Source organism: Lissotriton vulgaris, unplaced genomic scaffold (assembly GCF_964263255.1).
Source record: "Lissotriton vulgaris unplaced genomic scaffold, aLisVul1.2 SCAFFOLD_1295, whole genome shotgun sequence".
NCBI classification, from domain to species: domain Eukaryota; kingdom Metazoa; phylum Chordata; class Amphibia; order Caudata; family Salamandridae; genus Lissotriton; species Lissotriton vulgaris.
This window is the reverse complement of record NW_028251330.1, coordinates 335504-358945: the sequence shown is the minus strand read 5'-3', so window position 1 is coordinate 358945 and position 23442 is coordinate 335504. Positions and strand designations below refer to the sequence as shown.

General features: G+C 42.6%; 1 protein-coding gene and 1 long non-coding RNA gene across 3 annotated transcripts in view; one reads left to right on the top strand and one right to left on the bottom strand.

Moving 5' to 3' along the window:
* LOC147662947 (cytochrome P450 2D15-like) overlaps positions 1–23442 on the top strand; it is a 332964-nt gene that overhangs the window by 113439 nt on the left and 196083 nt on the right. The window lies entirely within an intron of this gene.
* On the bottom strand, positions 1420–4441 carry LOC147662948 (uncharacterized). Its single transcript, XR_015305461.1, has 3 exons — positions 4171–4441; positions 1690–1905; positions 1420–1611 (listed from the first exon to the last, which is right to left on the bottom strand). It is a non-coding gene; the product is annotated as an uncharacterized LOC147662948 (long non-coding RNA).

The window sequence follows — 23442 nt, the reverse complement described above, 5'->3', positions numbered from 1 at the left end:
GATCATCTAATCAGTCCTTGCTGAGTGTATATGAGTTATCTTTTGCACCCTCGACCAGGGCACCATAGTAACATCAAATGCAAGCGGTTAAGCAAATGTTTTCCACTACCTCATATGTGCAGGGATGACATACCCTTTATATGTGGTACCAAGTCTGATCGATTTGCAGATACTCAAACAAGTCATTGCTTTAGACTATTGAAGCCATGAAATTAATTTACATTGATGAGGCGAGAGAGTACATGCACCCCAAACTACCCCACCTTTTAGCCAATAAATTATAACTGCACAATGAAAGTTAGGGTGGGTTCAGATTGGTGTCTGTGGATTGAAAGTATAGATATTGGCATATTTACCAATATCCTTGAAGATTAAGACCAATGTTTAGCTGACTTCAACCACGCCTGTTACTGGTCGTGACTCTAGATGAGAGAAAGGATTTGTGTTAGCAGTTTTCTGGGACCATTCTGCACCTATTGTGGTGTGTGCTGTGCCTATAGTTTAGAGGGTATTCCTGTTACCATAAGTTGTCTAGTGTGTGGAAGAGGACTGTTTTGAATAGTAACTCTATTCATTGAGTCTGTCTTCATAGCCTACACATAAGGTCTAATCTAAGAATTTTTATAAGGTCAGTCCTTCTGCCAAAAATAAGGTAATACATATTAAACAAGCATTTGCAATGCAATAGGTCTCGCAGTATTTAAGTTAGAGCTTTTGGTATTGCGCTGCCTTGTTTTTCTTTCTACTATATTTAGTAGTCTTAAATTACTGTAGCATATAGTCTTAAATTACTGTAGCTATTACACTGTTACTGATAAGGCTTTCTAGTACTTTAAGTAGGTAATATGTAGTAGGAATAAGTACTTGTTTGTTAGTTCTTTGTCTATTTCTTATTCATAATGCATAATACATTTATAATTGTAAATATTGATGTAAAGAATACTTGATTTGTGGTATGAACTTTATTTTTGGTTGTTAAGCATTTCTATTTATTGTAAGTAGGTAACATATACATTTACAGAAAATATGCAAGTTTGTTTAAACTTAATTGAATATTACAGTTGTATATGTCAATATTTGTAATTAAAGCAGATTACCAAATTATAAAGTGCATACAAAAAGTAGTTAAGTGTTGTATAGTAATTTCCACACAGCAATGTTAATATAAGAATAGCAAACAGTGATCAGCAATTGAATGCAATATTGAAATACAATTTTTGTTATCAAACAACAGCAAACAAAATATATATCTTATCTGGTTCAAACTTGAGTAATGTATACAGTGTAAACATTAATTGTTTTTTGATATCAATAATCTTTATTAATGTTTGTATTATTGTATGTACATTATATTTTTTCAATGATGTTTGTTATATATCTATTACAAAATGTTATTTTTACAGATAGTGGTAGATATTCCATCAATGCATCAGCTAAGTCCTCCACGTCATCCCTTATATGTAAAAAGTCCATCAATGAGATATTATGAATTTCCATGGATTGGAAATGTTCTGTTCCGTTAACTTGTACCGTTACAATGCTTGTTTCTTGTAGTATGTTGTCTAATCCGTAAATTGTTATGTCAAGGTTTTCTTGTGGTGGTTTTACTACCTGCAAAGATACTGTTTTAGTATTTATTCAATTTGTAATGTCATCTAAATATTAATATCCATATTAAATTTTACTTACTTGTATCTTAGTATGTCGAGTTGTGTTCAAAATCTTTTCTTTATTAAATTCATGTACAGTCAGGTGAGATAGATGTACATATTGTCCAATCTGTATTGGGAAGTCGGCTGCTTCTCTCCATAGGGTAATTTTTACAGAGTCAGTTGTATCTTTAACGGTGATACTTTTCAATTTTGTTTCCTGTCCTCCAACGAATATATTTTTGGATTGTTCTTCCTGTAAAATAACATGTGTTTGTTAGATTTGTTTGATATAGTAGTACAATATGTAATTTTCAGTTGTTAATATACAAAGGCAATTTTACTAATTTGCAAATGGTGTTTGGCAAATATGTTACTTTAAGTAGCATTTATAATGGCAAGTGCAGATAATGTAATATGCTTCACAGTATATCTATTCTGTTAGCAGTTTATGAAAGAGCATGAAAGTATACTTGTTAAACAGTTCAGTGAAGAGTAAGTTTTAGCGTTTGGTAAGGGATAGTTATTGGGAGAAGTGTAGCTCACTAGTTAGAGGAGGCAGACCTGGAAGCAGAGGTCAGCCTGGGACCAGGTTTCAATTCCTGGCTTGGCGGGGTCTTAACTCCTAAAAATATACATGGACTTGACATTTCTTGCACTGGTGCCTACTTGATTTACAGGTTCATATTCTGCGACTCTGGGCAACAGCTTGTTTATTCTTTACAACGGCCCTTTGCGGCAGGATGCTTTGCTTTCAGTTTGCGGATACCCTTCTGGGGTTATTTCACAGGGTAATACCAGGATGGGTTCCCTAAGCAAGCGCTTAGAAATTGCTTGGTGATTTCAACTATATAAATTGCTGTACATTTACATTTACATTTACATTGGCATTATAATAATCGAATTTGCATTATAGTAAGTCAATTGTTACTTGTGTTTTAGGTGTAGGATGCAAATATGGATTAATGCTACTGAGAGTGTTTTGATGTAATGGTATGTGTTAAAGTGTTGTTGTGTGAGGTATGTTATTTCAGTGATTAATTGTAGTGTAAGTGTATTGTAGGTGTATGTAGTATGTAAAAGAAGTATGTATGTATATGGCTGTGTGGTGAATGTAGGTAGGTGTACTGTAGAAGAAAAAGCAATGTGTTTTTAGAGTCCCCTCACTCACTGGAGTTGCCTCACAGTGACATGCTTCATCATTGGAGCCATCCTAGTTCTGTATGAACTAGGGCGTGCTACGACTTGCGGAGTACGTAGGAGAACTAAATTATATAAAGTTATGTGTGGTGCATAGTGTAGGTGTTTGTGTCTTGTTTATTTTAAAAATATTGTGATGGTAAAAATGTGTTGAGTATGTATTTGAATATGTGTGGAGATGTATTAGTTATGTGTTAGCTTCATTTGAATGTTTGCTTTACTTCATTAATGAATGTAAAGGTCTATGTGTAGTATATGCAATTGTTGTAGAAATGCATTAAAACATTACACTTTGAACAATTAATACAAGTTCTTTACAATAAAAATTTGTACTTTATTAATGACATTTTTGTTTACTTACCTCTTAGAGTTGTATGCTTATATGCATACATTGTTTGTAGTATAATTTTGTTCTTTGTATTTATTATACATTAGTGCATATACTTTTGCAATATGTACAGTATATTTTTATGTTACTTACTTGTTATTAAAAGGTGCATACATTTGTTGTATCATATTGTTTATATTGCATAATAGTTGCACTTTTTGTTTGTAAAAGTACATACAGTAATAAAGCAAGATTCATAGAACTATTTGCATATGTAATGCAAACAGTGTATTACCATAAGTTTTAGATTACTTACCTGTTATTATTTCTTTTGGGAAGTAGCAATATTAATGGGAATCCAATTTTAGCTAAAGTTTGAAAATTAATTGCAAGTTACTTACATTATTATTTGGATGCATTTTGATGTTGAATATTGTGTGGTATCTACTTGTTTCAAATTTTCAGTATTAATGCTTTAATGGTATGTTAAATTAGTACATTTTTATACATAAATTAAATATGCTTTAATTAAATTGTGTACTTTACTTACCTTTATTAGTGGTAAAATGTTTAGCAAAAGTGTAATACATGTCATTTTGTATTACAATAAGTATACAAACTTACTTTGTTTTACTTTTTTTAGCTAGTATGTAAGTTTACTTACCTGTTATATTTTGTAGGTATGTTTGTTACATTCTAGTATGTCGGCAGCATCATATTTATGTTTGTTTAATGCTACTTAATTTAACAATGCTGCATTTACAATATGGTTAACAAAGAAATTTGTTATCAAGAACATTGTATGTTGAACATTTTTGCAAGGCAATTATTGACAATTTGTGCAGTAAACCATTGTAGTATTACAATATAATTATTTATTTGTACAGTGAAGTATTTTATCAACATGCAATTATAAACATTTTTTACTTTTGTACATTCATGTTAGTTCAGATAATGCAATAGTAAAATGCAAAGTATATAAAAGTAGCTTACCTCAGTTATTGTTCCGGAGACGCTTAAGAGTGTTTTTACACTCACTTCTCTCACTGTCTTTATTGGAGACACTGGTGGAGGTGGCGGCTGCAAAATATTAATAGCTTCTTGAATAATTTCTGCAGGTATTTCAATTGGTGGCATTCTTGAGATTTTTGTTTGTTTTGTCATAATCAAAGTATCATTTTTGATAAGGTAATTGCGAATTAGCAAGCCATATCCTTCTTTAGTTTGAGCATGGTAGTCTTCAGTATAGCAAGTAGCTTTGATAGACGTGCTTTGATCAGCTAATGCCATATGGTACATTACTTTATTTTCCTGTTTTGCATTCCGATAGTACGTTTTTCCTGTACAGTGAATGATATTTACACGAATTGCCTTTTGGTATGGCTTAGTTTCATCTTGGTTGCTGTCTTTCAAATCTTGAATAGAAATCATCTGCAAAAAACAATGCAAATATTTTAATATTTAATGAAAATTTGGAAGTTGCTACATAGGGTACTTGTACATTATAATAAATATAAATCATATAGCTGTCCATATTGGTTTATGATCACTGTAATATGACTCTAATGTTCCATAATGTTCTAGATTAGCATTTGTAAATATATGATCTAATATTGAATTGTAATCTGTTGTAAGTGTGTTTATTTTTTGAACACAGTTAAAGTTGTTAACATGTAATTTAATAATACACTTTTATTGTGTGTTGTTGTTTGCAAATCAATATTGAAATCACCCATTATTATATATTTATGATTTGGATAATTGTTTAATATAGTTGTTGTTATTTGCAATAATATTTGTATGTGTACTTTTGGTGGCTTGTATAGTATTACAAATAGGTAATTATTGTTTTTAATTTGTTTAGTAAATTGCAAGATGTCAATTTGCTGTTGTGTTGTAAATACTGCTTGTAATATGTGATTTGTTTTATAATATATTATAATACCATTGTTTTGTTTGTGCGTTATGGTATTTATCAAATATTAGCATATTGTAATTGGGAATTACAAATGCATCAGTATTTGCTTTATGTGTTGTATTTATCTCTGTAAAACATTGAATATCAGCATTCAATATGTTACTGTCAGCTAATATTAATTTAAAATTTGTTTGTAGTGAGCGTATATTTTGTACAATAATAGTAAAGTGGTTTGTAAATTGTGATATCTGAGTTATGGATATTTCTAGCAACATATATGTTTTTAAGCGGAACATTTCTTCATGAACTTTTGGATGTACTAATATTTTTGTTTCGTCAAAGTTTTTTATATATATGTTTTTAATGATTTTGCTCTACTAATAGCTACGTAATGTAGGTGATGTATTTTGCTATTATTAAAGTGTATATAAAGTGGTTCAATTGTTTCGCCTTGTGTTCTATGGATTGTGCGTGCTGATGATTGTCGTAATGGAATTGCTTTCAAATTATAGTTATACATTTTTGGGTATATTGAAAGTTTCTTGATATAGGCAATATTGGTGTCCATTCATGTGATATATTAACATGGTATAGATGTTTGTTTTGTTGTCTAGTACTTTTCCCAATATTGCAATTATCAAAATGTATCCATATTATAATAGGTATGTTATTTGTACAATCAACATATTCAACTATTCCTGTTGCTCCATTTGTTAATCCATCATTGACATTAAGATTAGCAGTTAAATCATAGCGAAGTTTAATTGCAATATGTAGTATGCTTGATAATCCCATTGTTTTTGTAGAGTCTGCTGGTAACTGCTTTAATATTTTTTCTTTTACTTCCTGACTTAGGTCTGAAGCAACTGTGTCTATTGCTAATGTAGTATAAACAGCATGTTGTTGTATATGCTGTAATAATACTCTGTTATTTATTTCATTTACTTCTTTGTTAGTTGCCATTATATATGGTATAGTTTCTTTTATACTTTGTGGAGGTTCTATTTGTCGTAATTTGATGTTTGTTATATCGTTTTTTGTATGTTTGCCTATTCTTAACTTATTGAGCATTTCTGCAAATGGCATGTAATTTGATTGCCTCATTATTTTTGGTAGTTCATACAATTTAAAATGTGTTTGCCACAAGTTAGTGCTTAATGGCCCATACAAATGTTTTGAATTGTCAAATATGTATGTGTCAAATACAGGTTTCAATTGATAGAAATCTCCAATTGCTAATATTGATATACCTCCAAAAGGCTGGTTAGAAGCTTTTATTTCTTGTAATCTATTGTGTATGAAATTAAACATATTTGCACCTACCATTGAAATTTCATCTATTAATAATACTTTTAAATGCATTAGTTTATTTTGAAGTATGCTCCTGTTTTCATGAGTTAGTTGTTTATATGTTAAAGTTTGTGATACTGGTATTTTGAAAGTACTGTGTAGTGTTTGTCCATCTATATTATGTGCTGCTTTACCTGTTGGTGCTGTTAGTAATATATGAACATTTTCTGGATTTTCTCCGGCTTTAGTATTGTAGTAGCGTAATAAAGTCTGATGGAGTGCTGTTATAAGGAAGCTTTTTCCTACGCCTGCACCTCCAGTACAAAAAGTATAAAAAGGTAGTTTTTGTTGTGACATATTATTTATTAATGCTTCTTCTTCTGTAGTAGTTCTAATTCCTAAATCTAAGGATATGTCATACTGTAATTCTTGATGATATAGTTGATTGTCATTATCTAAATCATCGGGTATTATTGTTACAGGTGATAATGTAGGTGTAATTATTGCGTCATTATCTCTTGATATATTACTTTTATTAAGTATTTCATTTTGTTTATTATATATATAATGGTTTGCATCAATTATTGTTTGTACTTCTAGATATCTTTCATAGTATGTGTCTTTTGTACCAATTATATTGCTTTCTATTCGCCATGGATAATATAGTAATAATAATTCTCTGTAATAATTTTCTGAATCATTTAATTGTTGAATCTGCAGTACCGGATAATTTTTCGTTGTGTGCGTTCAGTATATATAATATTGTCTTCTTTATTAACAATGTTATCAATTTCAATTTCTTCATCATCTGAGCTATAAAAGTTGGTTTCTAAAAGCAAGCTATCATGTTTGTTTATAATGGTTTTTTTGCTGTTTGTTTTTTAGTATTGTAGTTAGATGCATAGTCGGCTAGCGTGCTTCTCTCCAATGTTATTGGGCGTGTGCTGTATTTTACAAGTATATTGTCAAATTGTATATCTGTTGATGTGTCTGGTAATAAGTTAATTGTGTTTCTATGTTTCATTAAGTATGTGCGTTTATTTGGTGTATTTGTATTTATAAATACAAACGATCGTGAAGCTTTTCGTAATGGTATTTGTAATATTAAGTAAGCTGCTTCTTGGGCACTAATTTCAGTACAGTTTAAGAATGTATTCCCTATGTGTTTAATTGTTCTTTAATATTTGGATTGTGTTGTACTTCTTTTGTAGCTTGTGCAATTATTTTACTTAATCCTCTTTGAGATTTACTGATATATGTAACAATATATACAGCACATGCATATGCATCTAAAACGTATTGTAAATCTATGTTAGCTTGCCATGCTTGTAATATTATGTTGTTATAGTTATTTACAAAACACTCAGCTGGAGTTCTTTTTAGAGCTATAGTTGTTTTTTGTATCAGATATTGTATGCATGTTATATATTGTTCTTCGGTTAATTTCATTTGTAACAAGAAATTATCAAATGTATAAGTAGTAAATTCTTGTGTATGCATTGTTGTATGAATTAATTCTATGTGCTGTTTTATAACATAATTGTTTCTTTCTAATTGCAACGGTTCTAATATGATAGTATTCCACATAGGGTATCTAGGATATTGGTACTTACATGTCTTTTTATGTTTAATGCGACAGTTCTTAGTATGTCCATGTTTTTGCAAGGGTATTAAATGTTGTATATTTGAGTTTTCATTTTTTTTTTATAAATTTTTTATTTTGCAAGGTTTTAAGTAGAAAAAAAGGGAGTAAAAGAAGGCGAGAGAAAGAAGGAGGATGAAGATAAAAGGACAGGCGACATTCCGCCATAAATCCCCACACAGGGGGTGCTAGAGAACATTGCTGCAAAGAAAAAGACCAAAATTACATGAGGGGGGACGGCAACTATTATTATTATTATTATTATTGCATTTCTTATATAGCGCCAGAATCGACCCCCGAAGGGGTATCTCAGCGCTTGCCTTGGGAACCCGTCCTGGTTTTTCCCTGTGAGATAGCCCCTATAGGGCATCCCCAAGGTGAAAGCCAGGCATCCCGCCGCCGGGGGGCCGTTGTGGAGATTAAGCAAGCTTAATGCCCAGAGTTGCATAGTGTGAACCCATGATTAGGTCAGGCACCGAAGCGAGAATTATCGAGTCCGTGGACATTTGAGCTCAACACCCTGCCGCGTCGGGAATCGAACCCTGGTCCCGGGTCTGACCTCTGCTTCAGGGTCTGCCTGCTCTAACCAGTGAGCCACACTTCTCCACTAGCGTTGTCAGATGCACTGCAAGTGTTATTGTTCACCAATCTCCATCGATTGGGGGGGAGCACCCGCGTCTCAGCAAACAGTTCTAAGTTCTCAGGAGTAAGAGGTGTCCCAATCATGATCACAATCCTATAGGAAGGCCGTGCAGTCCGTCTTCACATGCGATTCGTGTTGCAACCAAAAGTAGATCAACAACCCTAACCCAACACCCCACCCACCCCACTTCCCCTCCACCCCCCCCACCCTGTCCCTAGTGGTGGCGACCATCATGCATTCAGAACATCGTCATACAAGCAGGTGATTAAATTTGGAAGAGATGTAGTGCACGAAGAGCTGAGGGGCAAACTGCAGATGGCAAACCTCGAGACAGAAACCTAACCAAGGGTCCCCAGTTGAACATGAAGTTTTTAAAATTCCCCAAAAAGATATCCAACAGTCTCTCCATACTCAGTAGTCGCCATAGCCGTGCATGCCATAAAGAAATGGCTGGAGCTGTCGGGCTTTTCCACGCGGCTGCCAAAGTCAATTTGGCAGCCCCTAGGCACAGACATATAATGCGTTTATCGGCTCTAGTTTGATGTTCAACAGGACATACTCCATTGAGTCCGGAATTGGATAGCCCATCACATCCTTGATGTGGGATAGGATCTCGGACCAGAATGGCCGGATGGTGGGGCAGTCCCACCAGATGTGGCGGAAGTCACCCAGCATACCGCAGCCTCGCCAGCACTTATCTGAGGCCGTCGGGAATATCCGATGTAACTTGGACGGATACAGATACCGATCAAATATGAGCTTCATATGAGCCTCTCTAAGATCTGTGGAATGATTATGTGCCGCTACATTACCCCAGAGGCTCCTCCATTCGCTATCAGAAATGTCCCTCCCCAATGCAGTCTCCCAGTGGTCCATGTATCGAGGTCGGGGGGACACCGCGGTGTCTAGTAACAACCCATAGATGAAGGAGATTGTCACGATGTCCTGGTGCTCCAACGCTTCGCAGGGGCAGTACTGACGAATGTCCCGATCACCCTTCCACCGGTACCCTCGCTTCAAGAGCAAGACCACCAGCAGCAGGGAAAGGGGAAGTGGACAGAGAAGAGAATACCTGTACTTAGACTGGCACCTCTATCTTCTAGTGACTGCTATATTTCTTGCCGTCTACTCTGAAGGTGCCTAATACACAGAAGGGAAAGAAGCAGAGAATATACCACAAACCTTTCTTCACTACGCAGACTGTTCTTAAAGGGGTAACAAAACTTGTCCTACCAGTTTCAGCCCAGGTATTTGCCTCTCTTCTATAATGTGTATTGTTTATCTGGCCGAGCTTCCTGCAGTGAAGACATATGCGTACATTAGAATCTCTACCCCAGATAATTCCTCCCACACTCTCTCACTCTCCCTCTGACTGAACTAGTACCTGTGAAGCCTTTTGCCAGACTTGGTCTCGGGGGTTCTATGAAGAGATGTTATTCTTGGCAGCGGTACAAGAAATAGTTCAACAGAATTTCCGTAGCACGCAAAAAGGATACAGGGAGGTACAAAGGGGAGGAAAGGAAAGGAAAAACGCAAGGGGGAATGTCCGGGGGAAGATACGAATGCTGGACAATTTAGTTCTTGTACTTGAAGGCATGACGTGAAGATATAACACCTTACTTGTAGAGTTCAGGAACCTCTTCTGCTGGATACTCAACTATGACGAGTCTTGTCGAGTCTTCTTGGAAGCCAGACTCCTCAGGAAAACGGCTATGATATCTGGTTGACAGTTGTCACCGCTCTATGACAGCGGCCGAAGACTTCGTCAGGACTGTGGTACCCTTCGGGACTGTGAAAGCACACTGTGGGAATTTATACTTCTAAAGTCTCTGTATTCCTAGTTACTATGACTCTCTGACCTCCTACTATAATTGCTGTAATTCTCCCGTCATGAATAGTTGACGCGGAGCAGCGACAAGGAAAAGCTTCTCGAACTGAATCTTCGTTGAAGTGCGCAGTTAGAAGCGCGCGACTTCCAGAAGCCCACTAGAGGGCGCACTTCTCAATTACACTAAACGGGACATTGAGCGGCCATCTTAGGGAGGGGAACTATGTACAGTCTTATCAGTTCTCTTGTTCAATGACTCGGATTACCTCCGGAATTTCTCAGCTTACCAGAGGAGCAAGGGAACCAAACATTAGCTCGTGTAGAGCGGGGCAATGACAGGGATTTAGATAACTGTCTTGAGGAAACTACAGTAGCCACTCGATGAATCCTGACAGTACCCCCTCTCAAGGACCGATTCATCGGTCCTGGTTTGTGTGGAAATCTGGAGTGAAAACGTTTCAGCAGTTGTGGAGCATGGATATTACTAACAGGTTCCCAGGACCTTTCATCTGGGCCAAACCCTTTCCAATCCACTAAGTATTTCAATTTCCCCTTAAGGTACTTGGAATCTAAAATATCCTTAACCTCATATTCTGTGTGTCCTTGAATGTTAAGTGGATCAGGAGGTTTCGTGAGTCGTATAGGTGATTGAATCTTTTTCAGCAAGGATACATGGAAAACAGGATGCACCCCAATCTTGGTCGGAAGTTTCAATTTAACAGTAATTGGTCCTAACACCTTCTCTATGGTATACGGGCCCACAAATCTGGGTTGAAACTTCCTGTTTCCCTTCAAATGTAAATTCTTAGTGGATAACCACACCTGATCTCCTTCTTGGTACTGTGGGGACTCTCGTCTATGTGAATCTGCAAACTTCTTATAGGACGCCTTAGCTTTCTCTAAATTCTTCTCAGCTGATTTGTGCAACGAGCTCAAATCTAAAAGGGCTCTCTTGGCTGCTGGGACATCTAACTCCTCTTGCGTAATCATAAAGTTAGGATGTCTACCAAAGTTTAAATAAAACGGAGAGTATCCAGTAGACGCACTCTTCGCATTATTGCAAGCAAACTCTGCCATCCACAACTTTTCTGACCATTCCCCACCTTGATCCAATAGAAATAACCTCAAGTACTGTTCTAATTCTTGATTTATCCTTTCTGTCTGTCCATCGGATTCTGGGTGATAACTAGTAGACAATCTACCCTCAATCCCCATCCCCTTTAGGAAGGCCCTCCAGAAGCGAGAAATGAATTGGGGACCTCGATCTGAGACCACAATCTTAGGGACACCATGAATCTTTACTATATTCTCACCAAATACTCTAGCCAACTGGACTGCGGTTGGAATTCCTGACAGAGGGACGAAATGACTCATCTTGGTGAAGGTATCTACCACTACCAAGATGGTATAAAATCCCTTGCTTAACGGTAGGTCTACTATGAGATCCAAAGAAATTGTATGCCATGGAGAAGTGGGAGTAGGCAAGGGCTGCAACAAACCTTGGGGAGTCTGTCTATTTGGTTTACTTCGAGCGCAAGACTCGCAAGACTGAACATATTTCTTGATCTGATCGGACATCCCAGGCCACCAAAAATAACGCTGTACCAATTCTTGAGTCTTAGCAATTCCCTTGTGACCCGCTAGTGGATGATCATGGCAGCTCCGCAAGGCCTTTTCTTGAAGATCTGTGGTAGGGAGATATAAGGCTTCTTTTACATAAGGTAGCTGGTGTCGACACTGTCGTTCTTCCCCTTGTTGGACCCACTGCTAAATCTCTTCTGTGGTAAGACTCTTTCGGACCTCTTCTTTGAAATTATCTAAAGTAAGTGCACACACTATCTTTGTTTCTGGAATGATCGGTTTAGTTTCAACAGTATGTTCGGATTCTTCAGTTTGTAGTCGGGACAGTGCGTCTGCTTTTCCGTTCTTGGGACCAGGTCGATAAGTAATCACAAAGTCGAAGTCTGCAAAGTAAAGAGACCAGCGCAACTGACGTGGAGTCAAGGTCTTAGCCGTCTTTAGAAACTGCAAGTTTTTGTGATCAGAATAGACTGTGACTGTATGTCGTGCCCCCAACAGATAGTGTCTCCAATCCTCAAAAGCATCCTTTACTGCTAATAACTCTTTCTCCGTGATGGTATAGTTGACTTCAGCAGAGTTCAGTTTTCTTGAGCGATTCGCCACTGGATGCAGCTGCCCAGTCTTTGGGTGGCGTTGTGAAAGAACTCCCCCTATGGCCTGATCTGAAGCATCAGCTTCCACATAGAAGGGTTCAGCAGGATCCGCGTGCAGAAGGATGGGGGCGGAAATGAATTTTTTCTTCAGACTCAAGAAAGCGGAATTAGATTCATCAGTCCATTCAAATTTGCCTCCTTTCTTCAAGAGAACAGTGATGGGAGTAATTAGCTGAGAAAATCCTTGAATAAATCTCCGATAGAAATTGGCAAAGCCCAGAAATCTTGTAATTTCTTTCACGTTCTTGGGGGCAGGCCAATCTTCCACTGCTTTTACCTTTCCTGGATCCATGGTAACTCCCTGAGGTGAGATAACGAAACCCAAAAACTCCACTTGAGATACATGAAAAACACACTTTTCCAACTTAACAAAAAGTTGATTGGCTTGCAATCGCTCTAGAACCATTCGTACATGCTGAGTGTGTTCCTGAGTGTTCCGAGAGTAAATCAAAATATCATCCAGGTGGATGATAGCAATCTTATCGATGAAATCACTCATGATGTCGTTGATGAAATGTTGGAACACTGCGGGAGCATTACAAAGGCCAAATGGCATGACACAATATTCAAAAAGACCAAACTTGGTTCGAAAGGCGGTCTTCCATTCATGCCCTTCCTTCATGCGAACCAAGTGATAAGCTCCGCACAAGTCCAGTTTGGTGAAAATTTGAGCTTCCTTTATCTGATCCAAAAGAACAGAAATCAACGGCAACGGGTACCTATTTTTGATGGTGACCTGATTTAATGCACGATAGTCTATACAAGTTCTTAGGCTACCTTCTTGCTTCTTCGGTATGAAGAACAGTGGTGAGGACACAGGAGACTGAGATGGCCGGACAAAACCATTAGCAAGGTATCGATCTAGGTATTCTTTTAAGTGTACATTTTCAGCTTCTGTCAGGGCATAAATACGACTACATGGGAGAACTGCTCCAGGTTCCAAATCTATGGTGCAATCATAAGCATGGTGGGGTGGCAACAATTCGGCTTCCTGCTCACTGAACACAGTCTCTAGATCTCGATACTCTGGAGGAATTTCTTCAGTTATAACCGCTCCAATGGACTGTCCACCAAACAACAACAGCATAGATGGCGTAGATTCTTTTTCACGAGTTTTAGTACCATAACAGTGAGATAAGCAAAACTCTGAACGCAGACTGACAGTCCTGTTTTCCCAATCTATGGACGGGTTATGAAGGGTTAACCAGGGCAGTCCCAGGATCAATTGAAATTGCGGGGCGTCAATTAAGTTGAATTGCAACACTTCCCAATGCCCATCACCCTGAGTAATTTCCAATTCCTCTGTGTGACTAGTAATTGGTCCGGAAGTCAAGTTGGTACCATCTACTGCACGTACTGGCTCTGGGCGGTCTTTTGCGATTGCTTTGATTCCCATCTGTCTAGCGTAACGGATATCACAAAAATTTCCAGTGGCACCAGAATCGAGCATGATTGCCACTCCAAAAATTTGATGTTCACGGAATTGCATATTCACATGGAGAATTACATAGGGAGTCATGGTCTGTAGTGTATTTAAAATCAAATGAGATTCTGGAGCCGTCTTATCTTCTTTCACCACCAGAGCGACCCCGTCTACTGGTGGTTCGTCTCGTTTCCCTTAAACGGAGTCTTGGGACGCATCATGCAATCCTTAACAAAATGGCCGGATGCGCCACAATACAAGCACAACTTCTTTTGCCTCCGTTGTTCCTTTTCTTCTTTACTCCAGGAACCTCGAACTGTCCCAATTTGCATGGGTTCCGACTCAGAACTCCCTCCAGGTCCTTTTTCACTCTTGGCTCTGTCAAAGCGCGGGAAATTTATCTTCCAATCTCTCTTCTTTTCACCTTTACGTTCCGAATTCCGAAAATCCAATTCCAGGACCAAATCCACCAAAGCTGACAATTCTGTGGGTCTATTAGGGATCTGAGCCAGAGTGTCCTTGATTTCATCCCTTAATCCACGATAGAATAAAGCAGCTCTTTTTTCCTCTGGCCAGCTAGTTTCCAGGATTAATTTGTTAAACTGCGTGAGGTACGTAATTAAATCTTTAGATCCCTGACGCAGCTCCAACAACTCGTTATCGGTGGCCTGAGATATCCTTCTCCGATCAAAGATCCTAAGAAACTCAGCCTTAAATTTGGGAAAGTCACTAAGCAAATGATCATCCTCACTAACCAACGGCATGGCCCAATTGGCCGCATCCCCACTCAAATATGACAGGATAAATGCTACTCGAGATTGCGCATCCGGAAAAAGAGTGGGGCGGCACATGAAGTGGAGGGAACATTGAGTCAAAAAATATTGAGCCTTTTGAGGATCTCCAGAAAACCTTTCAGGAGTAGCCAACGGAATCAGCGGGGATACAGAATGAATTACTTGAGCTACAGATTTTGGATCCGCAGTAACACTACTAGTGACTGGGACAGCGGAACTCTGCACTGGATTTCCCATAGCTAACCCATCTGCCTTGTCTCTTGACGGGAAGCCACTAACTCTATTTTTAAACTTTGGTTTTCATCCCGAACTGCTCCCAAATCTCTTTGAATACCCACTAAGATTGCACCTAACTCCTTCAAATCCATTCCCTCAGCCATACTGCCCGGGCGAAGAAAAATACGTGGGCACTTCAATCTGTCACGATGTCCTGATGCTCCAACGCTTCACAGGGGCAGTACTGACTAATGTCCCGATCACCCTTCCACCGGTACCCTCGCTTCAAGAGCAAGACCACCAGCAACAGGGAAAGGGGAAGTGGACAGAGAAGAGAATACCTGTACTTAGACTGGCACCTCTATCTTCTAGTGACTGCTATATTTCTTGCCGTCTACTCTGAAGGTGCCTAATACACAGAAGGGAGAGAAGCAGAGAATATACCACAAACCTTTCTTCACTACGCAGACTGTTCTTAAAGGGGTAACAAAACTTGTCCTACCAGTTTCAGCCCAGGTATTTGCCTCTCTTCTATAATGTGTATTGTTTATCTGGCCGAGCTTCCTGCAGTGAAGACATATGCGTACATTAGAATCTCTACCCCAGATAATTCCTCCCACACTCTCTCACTCTCCCTCTGACTGAACTAGTACCTGTGAAGCCTTTTGCCAGACTTGGTCTCGGGGGTTCTATGAAGAGATGTTATTCTTGGCAGCGGTACAAGAAAGTCAAGTCAAGTCAAGTCAAAAGATTTGTATAGCGCGCTACATACCCAGAGGGTCTCAAGGTGCTTGAAGAAGGGTGGGGAGTTACTTGTCGAATATCCACGTTTTGAGTTGTTTTCTAAATGCTAGGTGGTTCTGAGTAAGGCGAAGGTGAGTGGGAAGTGAGTTCCAAGTTTTAGCTGCTAGGTAGGAAAAGGATCTACCTCCCATGGTGGTTTTGTTGATGCGAGGTACAGTGGCAAGGGCTTGGTTGGAGGATCGTAGCTGGCGGGAGGGGGTGTAGAAGGATAGTCGTGTGTTGAGGCATTCGGGTCCGATTTCGTAGAGTGCTTTGTGTGCGTGGGTTAGGAGCCGGAAAGTGATTCTCTTATTGACGGGGAGCCAGTGGAGGTTTTTCAGGTGATCAGAGATGTGTTCTTTACGCGGGATGTCTAATATGAGCCTGGCTGAGGCGTTCTGGATGCGTTGTAGTTTTTTCTGGAGTTTTGCGGTGGTGCCGGCGTAGAGGGTGTTTCCGTAGTCCAGTCGGCTCGTGACCAGAGCGTGGGTGACTGTTTTTCTAGTTTCGGTAGGGATCCAGCGAAATGTTTTTTTGAGCATGCGAAGAATGTTGAAGCAAGATGAAGAGACGGCGTTGACTTGTCTGTTCATCGAGAGTGAGGAATACAGGATGACGCCCAGGTTCCGTGCGTGGTCCGTCGGGATGGGTGCTTTTCCAAGGGCCTCTGGCCACCAAGAGTCGTCCCAGGCGGAGGGGGAGGTACCTAAGATGAGGACTTTTGTTTTGTCCGAGTTCAGTTTCAGACGGCTGTGCTTCATCCATTCGGCTACTTCTTTCATTCCTTCGTGTAGGTTGGTTTTGGCTGTGTTAGGGTCTCTGGTGAGTGATAGGATCAGTTGAGTGTCGTCGGCGTAGGAGATGATGTTGAGGTTATGTTGGCGTGCGATGGTCGCGAGGGGGCTCATGTAAACGTTGAAGAGGGTGGGACTGAGTGAGGACCCTTGAGGTACGCCGCAGATGACTTCAGTAGCCTCTGACTTGAATGGTGGAAGGCGGACTCTCTGGGTTCTTCCGGTGAGGAACGAGGTGATCCATTCCAGTGCTTTTCCTTGGATTCCGACGTTTCTGAGGCGCTGTAAAAGGGTGCTATGACAGACTGTGTCGAAGGCTGCGGAGAGGTCGAGGAGGATGAGGGCGACTGTGTCTCCATTGTCCAGTAGAGTCCGAATGTCGTCTGTTGCTGCGATGAGGGCGGTTTCGGTGCTGTGCTTGGCTCGGAAGCCGGATTGTGAGGAGTCGAGGGATTTGTTGGTTTCGAGGAATGCAGCGAGTTGGTTGTTGACAGCTTTCTCGATGACTTTGGCCGGGAATGGAAGGAGTGAGATAGGGCGATAGTTTTTGAGTTCGGTGGGGTCAGCTGTGGGTTTCTTCAGGAGGGCGCTGAGTTTGGCATGTTTCCAACTTTCCGGGAAGGTTGCGGAGTTGAGGGAGCAGTTGATGACGTCTCGGAGGTGCGGTGCAATAATGGAGTCTGCTTTGTTAAAGATGTAGTGAGGGCAAGGATCTGTGGGGGATCCTGAGTGGATAGAGTTCATCAGACGGATGGTGTCCTCAGTAGAGATTGGCTTCCAGTAATTGAGGATGTTCAGGGGGGGAAGGGGTCCTGCAGGGGAATGGGTGGGTTGATCTCCGGGTTGGTTGTCGAAGCTGTTGTGGATGTCTGCAATTTTGTTGTAGAAGAATGAGGCTAGGGAGTCGCAGAGGGCTTGAGAGGGGGTGATGTCGTTGGAATTGGCTGATGGGTTGGTAAATTCCTTGACGATGTTGAATAATTCCTTGCTGTTGTGGGCGTTGTTATCTAGACGGTCCTTGAAGGCTGCTTTCTTGGCATTTCGGATTAGTTGGTGGTGTATGCGGGTGGCGTTTTTGAAGGCGTCCTTGGTGCTGGTGGTTGGGTCTTTTTTCCAGGCCTTCTCGAGGGAGCGACAGAGTTTCTTGGATTTCTTAAGGTCATCGTTGAACCAGGAGGCCTTCTTGCTGCCTAGTTTGATTTGTCGTTTTTTCAGTGGTGCTAGGATGTCGGCGCTGTTGGATAGCCATTGGGTGAGGTTGGTGGCTGCTTGGTCGGGGTTTGAGGATTGGGCGGGGGGCTTTTGAAGAAGCGATGAGGAGATCTGGTCGATGGTGATTTTGTTCCAGTTTCTTTGCAATGTGGGTTGGGGGTGGTTGTTGGATGTAGGCTTGTTGTAGGGGAAGTGAACGCAGCTGTGGTCAGTCCAAAGGAGAGCTGTGGTGTGGCTGAAGGAAACATGCTTGCTGGAGGTGAAGATGGGGTCTAGTGTGTGACCTGCGATGTGGGTGGGGGTAGTGACAAGTTGTTTAAGTCCGAGGTTTGCGAGGTTGTCCAAAAGGGTGGTGGTGTTGCGGTCGTTGTTCTTTTCAAGGTGAAAGTTGAGGTCTCCCAAAAGGATGTAGTCCTCGGAGGGGAGCGCGTGTGGAGTGATGAAGTCCGTGATGTCTTCACTAAATTGTGCGCGGGGTCCTGGTGGCCTGTAAAGGAGGGTGCCTCTGAGTGTGGTATTGGGGTCGATGTGGATCTGGAAGTGAAGGTGTTCAGAGTTGGCGAGATTGACGTCTGAGCTGGTTGAGATGCGGATGGATTTCTTATGGACGATAGCGATGCCTCCTCCTGTGTGGCCGGTGCGGTCCTTGCGAATGATCTTATAGCCTTCCGGGATGGCAATGGTGATGTCTGGGGCTGAAGAGGTATTCATCCATGTTTCTGTTAGGAAGGCGACGTCCGGAGAGATGTTGTCGAGTAGATTCCAGAGGTCAATGGCGTGTCTGTGGACCGAGCGGGTGTTGAGCAGGATGCATTGTAGGTGGTTGGGATCGGATATCTGTTGTGTGTTCGTGGATGAGGAGTTGTTCTTGGTGCCGTCGAACTTGCAGGAGTAGCAGGAAAAGGGTCCATGGGTGTGTCCAGGAGCGGCTTGGACGCAGTTGGGGGAACGGCCGGGGTTGAGGGCTAGGAGGGTGGTGGCATCGTAAGTAATGCGGGAGGGGTGGGCATTACGAGGAGCAGGGGCTCTGGCGCTGGGCGCGGTTCAGGCGCGGACGGGCGTAGACGGGCTTACCTTTGGCGCACCTTCGGCGCGGCTGGGGCGCGGACGCTGCGCGTTAATGCAGCGGTCATATATGGATGGTGGAGGGGCGAGGGCAGCTCAGCTGGGAGGCGGGGCGGGCTACAGAGGACGACAACAACAAACAAAATGGCAGCGTAGGGGTGAGCACAGCAGAGCGCTTGGGGCAAACGCGCAAACAGAGTGAAAGTTTCAATTGCTAATCAAAAAGTGCATACAAAGCAAAGCGGCAACCAGGCAGACAGCAGGCAATAATTAATAGGCAGTTTTGATCAGAAGCGCAGCACAACGATACCAAATGTCGCCAGGGACACTGGGGAGCGACCACTCAGCCCGAGAGAGATGAGCGAGTCACGGCGCTTTCAGGTAAGGGAGCGCTGTTTGTAGTTTGTGGGAGGGCAGCTCAGCTGGGAGGCGGGGGGGGCTACAGAGGACGACAACAACAAACAAAATGGCAGCGTAGGGGTGAGCACAGCAGAGCGCTTGGGGCAAACGCGCAAACAGAGTGAAAGTTTCAATTGCTAATCAAAAAGTGCATACAAAGCAAAGCGGCAACCAGGCAGACAGCAGGCAATAATTAATAGGCAGTTTTGATCAGAAGCGCAGCACAACGATACCAAATGTCGCCAGGGACACTGGGGAGTGACCACTCAGCCCGAGAGAGAGGAGCGAGTAGTTCAACAGATTTTCCGTAGCACGCAAAAAGGATACAAGGAGGTACAAAGGGGAGGAAAGGAAAGGAAAAACGCAAGGGGGAATGTCCGGGGGAAGATACGAATGCTGGACAATTTAGTTCTTGTACTTGAAGGCTTGACATGAAGATATAACACCTTACTTGTAGAGTTCAGGAACCTCTTCTGCTGGATACTCAACTATGACGAGTCTTGTCGAGTCTTCTTGGAAGCAAGACTCCTCAGGAAAACGGCTATGATATCTGGTTGACAGTTGTCACCGCTCTATGACAGCGGCCGAAGACTTCGTCAGGACTGTGGTACCCTTCGGGACTGTGAAAGCACACTGTGGGAATTTATACTTCTAAAGTCTCTGTATTCCTAGTTACTATGACTCTCTGACCTCCTACTATAATTGCTGTAATTCTCCCGTCATGAATAGTTGACGCGGAGCAGCGACAAGGAAAAGCTTCTCGAACGGAATCTTCGTTGAAGTGCGCAGTTAGAAGCGCGCGACTTCCAGAAGCCCACTAGAGGGTGCACTTCTCAATTACACTAAACGGGACATTGAGCGGCCATCTTAAGGAGGGGAACTATGTACAGTCTTATCAGTTCTCTTGTTCAATGACTCGGATTACCTCCGGAATTTCTCAGCTTACCAGAGGAGCAAGGGAACCAAACATTAGCTTGTGTAGAGCGGGGCAATGACAGGGATTTAGATAACTGTCTTGAGGAAACTACAGTAGCCACTCGATGAATCCTGACAGTGATTATCCCCTTCATGGTGGACGTTCGAAGAATAAAGGCTTCAAACTTCGTCAATGGTCTAGTAGCGGCATCCACCACCCCAGGTGACGTCGCCCAGTGTAGGAGCTGGAGGTGACGAAAGCGCTCAGCGGGCAGAACACCATAATCCCGCATACAATTATGGAAGGTAAGAGGCGCCGTACCGTGAAACAGGTGAGCGAGGGCCCTACAATCACCCTCTCTCCAGACACCAAAGGGTCCATCCGTCAGGGCCAGAGGAAAGGCCGGGTTGAAATGGATAGGAGTAAATGGGGACGGGAAGGTGGTCCACCGGTCGTCGCCACTGACCGTGTCCCAGACCTTCAACACCGTGCTGGTGGGGGTGCTAATATGCGCGTTTCTGGGCCGGTCCGCCTTAGGTTTCCAGGCCAGGTCCCAGATGGATCTTCCGGCCACACTCCGATCCATGTGGAGCCAGTGCTTCTCTGAGAGCTGTTGGGACCATACCACCAGCACTCTTAATTGGGCAGCCTTTTAATACAAGTGCATGTCCGGGAACCCCACCCCCCCTCCACCCGTGGACGTCGAAGAACTGCATATGAAAGTCGCGCCCGGCCGCCTTGCCACACAAATTTCAACATCAGGGTCCTAAGCCGACGGAAATAGTCCATCCCTACTGGAATGGGCAGTGCCTGGAAGAGATATAGGAGTATAGGTAGGAGGACCATTTTAAGCGCATGAATCCTACCCAACCATGAGATGTATTTCGGTTTCCATCTCTCCAGCTCCGTACGTATCGCCGCCAGCACCGGAGGAAAGTTGTCCGGAAACAGTGCGCCCAGGGTCGAGGTCAGTCTCACACCCAGATATAACAGGGATGAAGTCGACCATGAGAGTGGAGTAAGTGCTCGAATCCGGTGCACCTCTTCGGGAGGTAGAGTCAGGTTCAGAATATACGATTTGTCGAAGTTGACTCTGAATCCTGCCACCGCCTCAAAATCAGAGAGCACTGTATGGACATGGGGTAACGATAGTGCCGGATCCCAAACCGAAAGCAACACGTCGTCTGCGAAGAGCGAAATCTTGTGTTGTTCACCTGAGAAGGGGAGGCCCAAGATCTGTTCGTTCTCCCGAATCGCTAGGGCCAACGGTTTGATGCTTAAAGCAAATAGAAGTGGTGAGAGCGGGCAACCCTGACGCGTCCGCGGGAATGGCGGAAACTCCCGGACCTATGTCCATTAATCAGTACCCGAGAGGTGGGGTTGTTATAATTAGCCTCAAGCATTCTTATGAATTGGGGTGAAAACCCGAAGGCTTCCAGCGTGCAATGTAAAAAGCCCCAATCAACGCGATCAAAGGCTGTTTCCACGTCGAGCCCTACTAACACCACCGGTATGCGAAATCTATTAGCCTTCTCGATCAGATGGATCACGCGCCTCAAGTTGTTGTGAGTTTGTCGACCTTTTATAAACCCGGACTGGTCCGGGTGGACCAGGGCCGGCATTAAATCCTGTAACCTGCCAGCAAGTAGAGATGAATACAACTTAGCGTCTAGATTGAGGAGCGCTATCGGGCGATAAGATGCGCATTTGGTAAGATCCTTCCCCGGTTTGGGGAGGACGGTAATCAGAGCCTCAGCCATAGTGTCAGAGGTTCTTCCCTCAGACGCCATTGCGTTAAAAAGGGAAACCAGGTAATCACAGATGTCCAACGCGAATGTCTTGTAAAACAGGGCCGTGTAACCATCAGGGCCCGGGGCCTTGTGGAGTTTCAGAGCCTTAATGGCGTCCAACACCTCCTCCCTAGTGATGGGGGAAGACAGCAAGTCGTTCCATTCCCTGGAGACCTGTGGGATAGGGAGACCACCCAAGAACGCAGACTGGGCCTCTGGATCAAGGGCGTCACTCGAGTAAAGATCTGCATAAAAGCGGCCAAAGAGGGCTGCCTTGTCTGCATCTCTGTGCCGAACAGAACCCGTGTGGTCCTGTATGCCCCCAATGTAATCCTTCTCACGCTTATCTCGAAGCTGCCGGGCCAGGTGACGCCCCACCTTGTTCCCCTGGGAGTAGGAGATGCGTCGAAGACGCAGGAGGGTAAACTCAGCCCGGTTGTTGTAGTGGGCTCTCAGTTTCCCTCGCACCGCCGTAAGTGGACGGAGGGTCACCCTAGAAGGGTTTGACTTGTGCGCCTGTTCTAAAGTAGCAAGCTCCGTCTCCAGGGCCCCCCATTTCCTTCCGCCGAAGCTTGTTAAGATTCGCATTGAGGGCGAGGCATGTACCCCCTATTGAGGCCTTGCACGCATCCCATGTGGTATATACTGACGTATCGGAGGGCGGGTTAAGAGCGAAAACTCTCCTATAGCCCTTCGCAGCTCCTTGCAAGACACCTCATCCCGTACCAACGCTGCTGGGAAGTACCACTTCCGCCAACCGTCCCCCCCACGGACCAGTGTAACCCAAGCACCACTAGGCTATGATCAGACACTGAGAGTGGAAAAACACTAGTCATTCGGACATCCCCCCTGAGGGCTTGGCTAATAAAAATATGATGTATACGAGAATACGAGCGATGAACATGAGAAAAAAATGTATAATCCTTGGCCTGAGGGTGTAAGAAGCGCCAACTGTCCACCAATCCCAATACGCCTATTTGTTGCTGCGTTTCTTCCGAAAAGACCCCAGCATCTGCCCTGCGCGCCCCCGAGCTATCCATATCCCTGTCCCACACCATGTTGAAGTCCCCCAATAGTAACAGGTGCCCTTCTACAAAGTCCCCCATCTTGTCCATCAGGCCTTGTAAAAAACCATTCTGTCCAGCATTAGGAGCATAAACCACCACAAACGTACATTGGCGGCCATATAATGACCCCTTCACCATTAGCCAATGACCCTCCTTATCACTACTCACCCCCAGAGGCTGAAAGTGGAGAGAGGCCCGGAATAGGAGGGACACCCCCCTATGCTTGGTGGATGCTGACGCCCTATAAATAA